The sequence below is a fragment of the Sebastes umbrosus genome, chromosome 21 (genome assembly GCF_015220745.1).
Source record: "Sebastes umbrosus isolate fSebUmb1 chromosome 21, fSebUmb1.pri, whole genome shotgun sequence".
Lineage (NCBI taxonomy): Eukaryota > Metazoa > Chordata > Actinopteri > Perciformes > Sebastidae > Sebastes > Sebastes umbrosus.
Window position 1 is genome coordinate 9,836,570 of NC_051289.1, and position 10,158 is coordinate 9,846,727.

Below are 10,158 nucleotides of genomic sequence, written 5' to 3' on the forward strand. Positions count from 1 at the left end.
GTGTGATTGTATAGAAGTCTATGAGAAAATGGCCGTACTTCTTACTTGATTTATTACCTCAGTAAACATTGTAAACATGAGTTTAGTTTAGTTTTAATTTTTTAACTGGTTGCCTTGCTCAACCATCTCGTATCACTTCTGGTTGCAAATAAGATGCAAGATGGTGACGGCCAAAATGCCAAACTCGAGGCTTCAAAACGGCAGTCCACAAACCAAAGGGTGACATCAGGGTGACTACATCCACATCTTATATACAGTCTATGGTTTTATCATCTATACACATGATAGAACACAGAAAGAAGGTGTAAAAGAACACGACAGTGACCTCTAACAGTTTCACTTTCACTTTTGAAACGTAGTTATTTTAAGCCAAAACACAATGTTTTCCCTAAAGTGTATTTGTTGTTTAAACCTAAAGAATCCTTTTTGTTTGTGTTCAAAACTTAAAAATTCATTAATTTCATGTTAGAACGTGTTGCTTTAAGTTTCGCTTTCACTTTTACAATGTAGTAGGCGTAGTTGGCCCCTATTGACCCACATCTATGGTGCTTATAGAGACCGATAACGCCTATTTAATGGCCTGATAAGAGTCGAATCGGGTGCATGAGGACACAGAGAAAGATGAAGGTTTGGAGTAAGAAGCTTAGTGGGAATACTGGCCTACTATCTCAGGAGGAAAAATAAGGGGAGGATAAAGAAGACGAAGTTGAAGAGGAAAAAGAGCGGAGGCAGGGCTGAAGAAAGAAAATAAAACAACAACAAACCCTCGAGGGCTCTATAATCCAAAAATGAGAGAGCTGTGACTCGGAGACACTCAATCTGACAAGATGCATTAAAGCAGTGGAAGAAAGGGAAGAGGCAAAGCCAGATAAGAGGGCTGCTTCCAGGAAAAAGAGAGAGAGATGGGATGATGAGCTGGAGATGTGACAAAGGAGATTGTGCTGGAAACCAGCCATCAACAGATCCATGAAACAATGGCACCATCCTGGGCAGAGCACACAATCATTGGGATTATGCTGCATGACACACATTCATTCAGTCTATCTCTGTACTGTGAACCTTAAAAGAACATGTTATATGTCTCCATTACAGCTCAAATCCATTTTCTGAGCAAGACCACCACACCATAGATTCTTATGTTGTCGCTAATATAAAAATCTCTTTGCAGCCCTCATATGACAGTAAATGAATATAAAGCTTGGCTTTATAACAATATTGTGTAAAAAAACTAAACTTTTATGTTATAATAATAATAAAATCGATGCCACTTGTGTCTGTGAGTGCTATTGATTTTCTCATCTCACGCTCTCCAATAAAAGCATATATTTCTGAAAATGTCAAACTCTTCCTTTAAAGATAACTTATTGTGCTTTTGTGCTTTTTTCCTTTCCTTTAGTGTGTTGTATAGTTTTTTTGTGCATGTAAAAGGTCTGCAGAGTTACAAAGCCCAAAGTCCATGCCAAAGGTATTTACTCTCCCCCACAGAAACACTGCTCCCGAACTGCCTAAAATGTCTTGATTGTAACGTGGTGATGTCACCAAGTAACACAAGTAACACATAGCTTGGCACGCCCCCCAACAAAGCTAGTTAGAGCGCAGCTGGAGTGGAGTCCGAAGAGTTTGGTTCGGTTGACTAATCATAACAGAGTGGAACTTAATCAGAGCGTTTCAGACAGAGGGTGAAAAGAGGTGCTGCAGCACAGCCGGTATGAGAATAATAAGCTATTTTTTAACATCGAAGCATGTAAACATGTTCTAGTAGAAACCCAAAATACAAGTATGCACCTGAAAATAAGCATCATAGGTCCTCTTTAACTCTGAATGGCGTGGTTCTGTGGGGTTGTGGCGTACAGAATACATAAGTCGCCACTTTCTGTATGCTTTTGAAATCGTTAGACCATTCACTGAGGGCTTTACTTTAGGTCATTAATTTAAATTTGTAGGATTTTGTCCTCGGAAGGCAAACCAAGGCAATGGCAAATTAAAGATAAATAGGGCAGACACAGAGATTTCTCCACAAATATTTTCACAAAGATATGGCCCAGAGAAAGTCAGACAAAAGTAAGGAATTCGTTTTTGCTCAGGGTCACTTCAGCATAGTGGAGGTGTCAACATGAGGCACTGAGGTCCGTGGATGAAAAATGTGGTCTCCCTTCATTCATCTTTCACTTTTGCAAAATGTTGAATATCGTTGTTTTGCAACTTTAGAGCTCAACATCAACCTTCGTGCTCACAACTCTGTTAATTTCTGTCAGAATGTGCACAAATACGAATATGAATAGAACCACAGTTCTGATGTAATTATTGTGTCAATCCAAATACTGGGAGGTTGTTTGTGTATCCCAAAGGGGAGCCTGTGCACTGCTTAGCAGGATATCATAAAAACAAATTTGTTTGCTTTGGTTTGATGTTAATTTTGGAGAAAAAAAAATACCACACATGCAACAGGAAGCCGACAAACCAAACCTACGCAAAAGTTTGCAGGAAAGGAAAACAAGCAAGCTGGGGTTGAGGGTCAGGCTAGAAAAAGCCGTATCATTCTGTCAGAGTGTTTTATTTACCCTGCCCACATGCCCGTTAGAGTTGTTGATGTTTTAAGTGGGAGCAGAAGGATTTTTAGTCCCTGTGAAAAGATGACAGTAGAGACTCATTGCCCAAAGAGCAGTGTCTGTTTATTCCAGATAAATCTTGCCCACCCTCCGGCATCAATCTATATTAATTTGAAGTGGTGATTTTCTTATAAAAAACTGGTGGGAGAGAATGTTCAAATTAAATTGCTGAATATTTAATGTCACTCTTGTGTTGGACATTCCAATTTATTATGCAATTATTTGATATGAGGACTTTCTTTTGAAACAGCTCTTTCATTTCAGTATAGCGTCGAGTACGGCAAGTTCTTGTCTTGGATCCCACATCTTATTACACAGAAAAAATGACATCTACTAAGGAAGGCTTAACAGGTGGATGGAAGGTCTCCACACTTTAAATGACAAGTAGTGGAAGGAAAAAGAAGGTTTAATAAGCTTCATGGGATGTCTCACCTGAAGTGTTTTCACTCATATATTTTTAAAACGAATGTATTTTCACAATCTTGTAATCAGACAGATGGAATGGGAACATTTTTGGAGAAATGAGGCCAGACAACTCGCTGCTTTGCATCAAGAAAAAAAAAAGGTAACAAACTGTTTGGATGACTACACTCAGTGAACGCACGCATCATCATCATCAGTGTAATCTTTTCCCCGGCACAATGTTGTTGATGCAGATCTGCCTGTTGGTGACATGCGGAGAATGTTTTGCATTCATTCCTGCATGAATTGGTGTCAAAAAGCCTCGGAGGCTTCTTAATCCTTCTACATCAAAATAGGACATGTTTCCCATAAATTACAACGGTGTACTCGCATAATTACTGCGGCCCCCATGTTACATAAACAACTGGATGATGCTGATGAGTTAGGATCCTCTGCTACTTGAGTTAATATGTATAAAGTTTTACTTTATAGTGGATTTTTGAACGGTGCTGTACGAGTCTTTCTGATGACAATACACATTGGACTTTTGTGTAATAAGAACACCTGTGCGCTACCTTCCCAGCACCAAAAGGCAGAATAAACACAGTTAGTGTCTAGCTGGTGAACACAGTGAAACATTTAGCAGCTAAAGAGCCAGATATATCGATCAGGAGTTGGTGGAGAACAAAACAGAGCTAAAAAAGAGTGAAATATTGAACTTATTTTTATGAGGTGGACACAAACACAACTCCAAACTAATGCTTAGGTTTCTCCATATCTGATGGATGTGATTTTTAGGTTGTAGTGGGTTCAGTTTTAAGCTAGAATGATGATATGGCATCATATGAAATTAGAAAACCTAAGGAATCTATTGGTATCAACCATGTCATACCAGCTTAACCCGCTCGACTCACTAAGCCTGCAGCCGCCCACAAAATTAGAAAATTGAGACCACTCTGTGTGTAAAGTATTCAGGATTCGCTTAGCTTTGAATTAAGACTGGAAACGGGGAAACAGCTAGTCTGCCTGTGCAAAGATAAAGAAATCTACCAAGACCTTTAAAGTTCACTAAGTAACAAGTCATCCGTACACACACAGGAATGTAAAAACAACAAATTGTGATTTTATGGGGAGTTATGTGCTTTGACTATTTCTTGGTGAACCATGGCTGTGAGCAGCGACTCCAAAGGTTGCCAGGCAACCAGCAAAGCCCTCCTAGACCCCCATTAAAGACCACCTTATCATGAGTCTGTGTCATATGATATTAACTAAACCGTCTCCATCAGCTGAGGAAGGCCAGGAGATGTGGTTAAAAGCCTCAGGAAGTAAATGTGGACCTTATTTTGAAACCTTTTGCTTATCTCTTCAGGAGACATATTGTGTTATAGTGCCATATGTCATACTGCAGCCTGTATTTGCACCATTCATGTCTGCAACACCTGTACCCCTGTCGCCTCTGCTTGTGTCTGAGCCTTTTATCCAAATTTAAGGAGTTTGTAGCAGCACCGTGTCAATGTCAGAGCACAGCTGGAGCTTTCTGAGATTAAGTCATGCTCAAAAGCAGTTACTGGTTTTGTAAGATCTTGGTGCAGTGACATCAGCAGTCAGTCACAGTCTAGCACTTCTCATTAAAGTACTAACCACCAAGGTGAAATCATTCGCAGATTAGTTTATGTCTCCAGAAATTAGTTTTATGCCACTTTTGTTTATTTTTTCCACAAGAAAATATCCCCCTTGTGTCAGGCTAGAGGGATTGATCTGTTTCATTTCTGATATATTCCTCTCACCTCACAGCAGCTGGTATTATATGTTACTGTCATTCTCAAATTACTAATTTATGCAGTGTTGCGTCTAACCGAGCAATGTCAATCCGCAGGCTTTCCAGGGGACCTGACGGGCGTCCCACTCTCACCAGCGTTATGAAAATCAGCCAAAATATAAGCAAGGCAGAAGAGCATGACTGATTTTGTATAATTACTTGTATACAAGGAGGGATCCAGAAAATCCTGGCATGCATCATTAGCTGCAGATACAATCTCTGATTCATAATTTGCAGTAATAATGCTCATCAAAGTTGTTTTTACTGATTAATTTTACCATTTTATGGTATTTTAATCAGCCATATCCTATTTTTAAATGTTGGACGTTGAACAACAGATGGTATGTCTAATATGAAGATACCATAGTCTAGCAATATATGTAAAATGCGTATTACAGCCTGCTCAGAATGGTCTATTTTCACAAGATATGTCAATTGTGGCCCTCTCAAATCATTTCAAGTAGTAACAAATGTACAGTGTCAATATCTTAAGCAGTTTTACAGCTCTACTGGGAAAGATCGTAAATATTTTGATGATTTTCTGGCACCGCTGAGAGCATCAGGCTCATGGTACCAGGTTGTATAGCAGGATAATGGACACTGGTAGTTGGCTCTTAGAAACAGATAAGGGCTGATGCAAAACACTCATCTGCAAGCAGAGTCCATACATTATGTCAACACTGACACACACACACACACACCCCGACACACAGTTTTTGCGATGCACTAAATTTTAAGCACTTTATTTATATCCATCAAGCTAATTAGTGTGCACAGGATCCAAATACTGAGAGGTTCTTACAATGTTTGGACAATTATAAATACATAAAGCGCCATCTGCTCGACACTGCCAGGCTACCAGTGGCAGCTGAGATGGAGCAAAATTTTGCCAACTACCTACTTAGATCTGAGTTATCATCATACAGTATGAATTTATGGGCTATTGCAAAATTCAGTGATTTATGGCAACTCAACCTGGAAAGTTACAGCCTCCAGAAAGCTGAAATAAATGTTTGTTTCTTCTACATTAAGACTTTAACAATAGCTGTGTCCTCCAATGTTAACCTGTTTATTAAACTCTAGAAAAGTATTGTAAGTACACAATAGGGCTCCCTTTGTGCTTAACAGTCATTTCTCTCATAAATAATAAATGAACTTGTGTGGGAGCCTTTAAGCATTATGTATTGTGAAAATATACCGGACAAAAAGCACCACCGCTTTGGTAGAAGTATCAATGAGTAACAATTGCTCAGATAATATGGTGTGATACATATTGTTTACCTCTGTCTGTGGTAATCAAAGTTGCATTACAAGTTAAAGCTTTTTTTTCCCAACCACTCAGCTTTATAGTTTCTATCACAATCACACTTCATTCTGTTTTAGTCCTGGTAATAATCTTGCACATGTGGAATTGTAACTTGCACACTTTGATAATATATAGTATGTTATTGCACACTTTGATATTTTATATAGTATGTTATTGCTATGTTCATATTTTATATTTTATAAGCTAGAAGTCTGGTATATTATAGTGTGTTCTAATATATTCTTTATATTGTGTACGCTAGATATTATCTCTAGTGTTCATATGTATATTTATTGTATATTTACTGTTCCTGTGCATTGCCTGCTGCTGTAACACAATAATTCCCCAATTTGGGATCAATAAAGTATATCTATCTATCTATCTATCTATCTATCTATCTATCTATCTTTTTATTTTATTTTTTTTTATTTGCACAGATATAAAACTGCACAAAATCCAGTCAATGAAAAAAACAAACAAGAAATGTGTCAGGAGAGGTCAAGAAGCCACAGGCTTACACAAGGGACCTTACCCCAACCCCAGGTGAAAAAAAAACAATAACAAAAAAGAGAAAGAAAGATCTAAACTAACAAAATTTTAAAAATACAACAAAAGCTAAACAACAACAAGAAGTACACAAAATGTGCATAAAAACCTAACCAAACAGTGGAAAACTGTTATGTTCTGGTTTAGACAACAGCGTGGACTCAAATGCAGCACACAACAAGAGTTTTAAAGTATGAACAAGAGAATATTTATTTTAACAACAGAGCTCCAGGTTGAGGAAGAGCCGAGTGCAGGAGTGAGCTGGCAGGAGAACAGACCTGAGCACAGAGCAACACAAAAAACGAGGTTTAGTCCAAACAATCAAAAACATAAGAGCAACCGCAAAGACGAGCAAAATTCCAGGGAGCCTGATTTAGTATGTACCACTGTGGGTGACGGAACGATCTGGCGATGATTGGTAGGAAAACCGGGGTAGATATACTGCAGAGGTGTGTGTTGATTTGATGATTGTTCACAGCTGCTCCAGCCGAGCCCGCCCAGAGGAGGAGGAGGAGGAGGAGGAGGAGGAGGAGGAAGGCCACACCTCCCGACACACTGACAAACTAGACAAACCAGGGGAAAACACACAAGAGACAAAAGGACAGGGAAACATAGGAAACAAAAGGAAACCCTAGACTAAAGGTAGTGATAACATGACAGAAAACAACCAAACAAAAACAATGAAATACATACAAAAACAGTACAGAAGAAAAGAAAATATATCTAAACATATAAAAAAATAGTTAGACCATGAATCAAATGTGATGATAATTTCCTTTTAAAATGTTCTACGGATAACGAGCTCTTGATAACATGTATTTCGGTGTTCCGCGCTCTCTTGGAATAAAGTCTAGTTTTTTTATCACTTAACTGAAGTCTGACGTCGACGTGAATCCTGCTGAACTGTTGAGACGTAAGGCCACACCTTTATTTTGATCATGGGCTCCTATTTTCAACACTGAGTTAGCTTTCTGATATACAACCTTGTTAGCAGAGAATGTTTGAAAACAACTGCTTCACTCCTAACGGTTGAAAACAACTACGTCACTCCTAACGGTTGAAAACAACTACCTCACTCCTAACGGTTGAAAACAACTACGTCACTCCTAACGGTTGAAGACAACTGCGTCACTGCTAACGGTAGCCCCTCTGGGACTGAATGGTAAGTAGCTAGTAAAATGGACATAAAGAAACATTTTATGAATTTGTTTTTCTAGTGATGCCTCAGTGTTCTAGTGATGTTCTAGTGATGCCTCAGTGTTCTAGTGATGTTCTAGTGATGCCTCAGTGTTCTAGTGATGTTCTAGTGATGCCTCAGTGTTCTAGTGATGTTCTAGTGATACCTCAGTGTTCTAGTGATGTTCTAGTGATGCCTCAGTGTTCTAGTGATGTTCTAGTGATACCTCAGTGTTCTAGTGATGCCTCAGTGTTCTAGTGATGCCTCAGTGTTCTAGTGATGTTCTAGTGATACCTCAGTGTTCTAGTGATGTTCTAGTGATGCCTCAGTGTTCTAGTGATGTTCTAGTGATACCTCAGTGTTCTAGTGATGCCTCAGTGTTCTAGTGATGTTCTAGTGATACCTCAGTGTTCTAGTGATGTTCTAGTGATGCCTCAGTGTTCTAGTGATGTTCTAGTGATACCTCAGTGTTCTAGTGATGTTCTAGTGATACCTCAGTGTTCTAGTGATGTTCTAGTGATGCCTCAGTGTTCTAGTGATGTTCTAGTGATACCTCAGTGTTCTAGTGATGTTCTAGTGATGCCTCAGTGTTCTAGTGATGTTCTAGTGATACCTCAGTGTTCTAGTGATACCTCAGTGTTCTAGTGATGCCTCAGTGTTCTAGTGATGTTCTAGTGATACCTCAGTGTTCTAGTGATGTTCTAGTGATACCTCAGTGTTCTAGTGATGTTCTAGTGATGCCTCAGTGTTCTAGTGATGTTCTAGTGATACCTCAGTGTTCTAGTGATGTTCTAGTGATACCTCAGTGTTCTAGTGATGTTCTAGGGATACCTCAGTGTTCTAGTGATGTTCTAGTGATGCCTCAGTGTTCTAGTGATGTTCTAATGATGCCTCAGTGTTCTAGTGATGTTCTAGTGATACCTCAGTGTTCTAGTGATGTTCTAGTGATACCTCAGTGTTCTAGTGATGTTCTAGGGATACCTCAGTGTTCTAGTGATGTTCTAGTGATGCCTCAGTGTTCTAGTGATGTTCTAATGATGCCTCAGTGTTCTAGTGATGTTCTAGTGATGCCTCAGTGTTCTAGTGATGTTCTAGTGATACCTCAGTGTTCTAGTGATGTTCTAGTGATGCCTCAGTGTTCTAGTGATGTTCTAGTGATAACTCAGTGTTCTAGTGATGTTCTAGTGATACCTCAGTGTTCTAGTGATGTTCTAGTGATACCTCAGTGTTCTAGTGATGCCTCAGTGTTCTAGTGATGTTCTAGTGATACCTCAGTGTTCTAGTAATGTTCTAGTGATACTTCAGTGTTCTAGTGATGTTCTAGTGATACCTCAGTGTTCTAGTGATACCTCAGTGTTCTAGTGATGTTCTAGTGATGCCTCAGTGTTCTAGTGATGTTCTAGTGATGCCTCAGTGTTCTAGTGATGTTCTAGTGATACCTCAGTGTTCTAGTGATGTTCTAGTGATGCCTCAGTGTTCTAGTGATGTTCTAGTGATACCTCAGTGTTCTGGTAATGTTCTAGTGATACTTCAGTGTTCTAGTGATGTTCTAGTGATACCTCAGTGTTCTAGTGATGTTCTAGTGATGCCTCAGTGTTCTAGTGATGCCTCAGTGTTCTAGTGATGTTCTAGTGATACCTCAGTGTTCTAGTGATGCCTCAGTGTTCTAGTGATGTTCTAGTGATACCTCAGTGTTCTAGTGATATCTCAGTGTTCTAGTGATGTTCTAGTGATGCCTCAGTGTTCTAGTGATGTTCTAGGGATACCTCAGTGTTCTAGTGATGTTCTAGGGATACCTCAGTGTTCTAGTGATGTTCTAGTGATGCCTCAGTGTTCTAGTGATGTTCTAATGATGCCTCAGTGTTCTAGTGATGTTCTAGTGATGCCTCAGTGTTCTAGTGATACCTCAGTGTTCTAGTGATGTTCTAGTGATGCCTCAGTGTTCTAGTAATGTTCTAGTGATACCTCAGTGTTCTAGTGATGTTCTAATGATGCCTCAGTGTTCTAATGATGTTCTAGTGATACTTCAGTGTTCTAGTGATACCTCAGTGTTCTAGTGATGTTCTAGTGATGCCTCAGTGTTCTAGTAATGTTCTAGTGATACTTCAGTGTTCTAGTGATGTTCTAGTGATGCCTCATTGTTCTACTGAACATTCAGGAGGTCTTTGGTTCCAGCAGCGGTCAGCTTTTTGAATGAACATTTTTATATATGGCCTAGATCCATGGTACCTCTCAGCTGTTGATTATGTCTCCAAGGCGTTCTTATGATGTTATTTATTTATTGGTGTATTGTAAATAC

At 39.2% G+C, this 10,158-nt stretch overlaps 1 long non-coding RNA gene across 2 annotated transcripts in view; it reads right to left on the reverse strand.

The window, feature by feature from the left end:
- Nucleotides 1–7,736, reverse strand: part of LOC119480617 — a 32,718-nt gene extending 24,982 nt beyond the window's left edge. Inside the window, exon 1 of one of the 2 annotated variants that reach the window (XR_005204966.1) lies at nucleotides 7,554–7,736. This is a non-coding gene — a long non-coding RNA (uncharacterized LOC119480617). The remainder of the gene's footprint in view (nucleotides 1–7,553) is intronic. The other variant, XR_005204967.1, reaches the window with a different exon arrangement.
- Nucleotides 7,737–10,158: the final 2,422 nt, after the last annotated feature.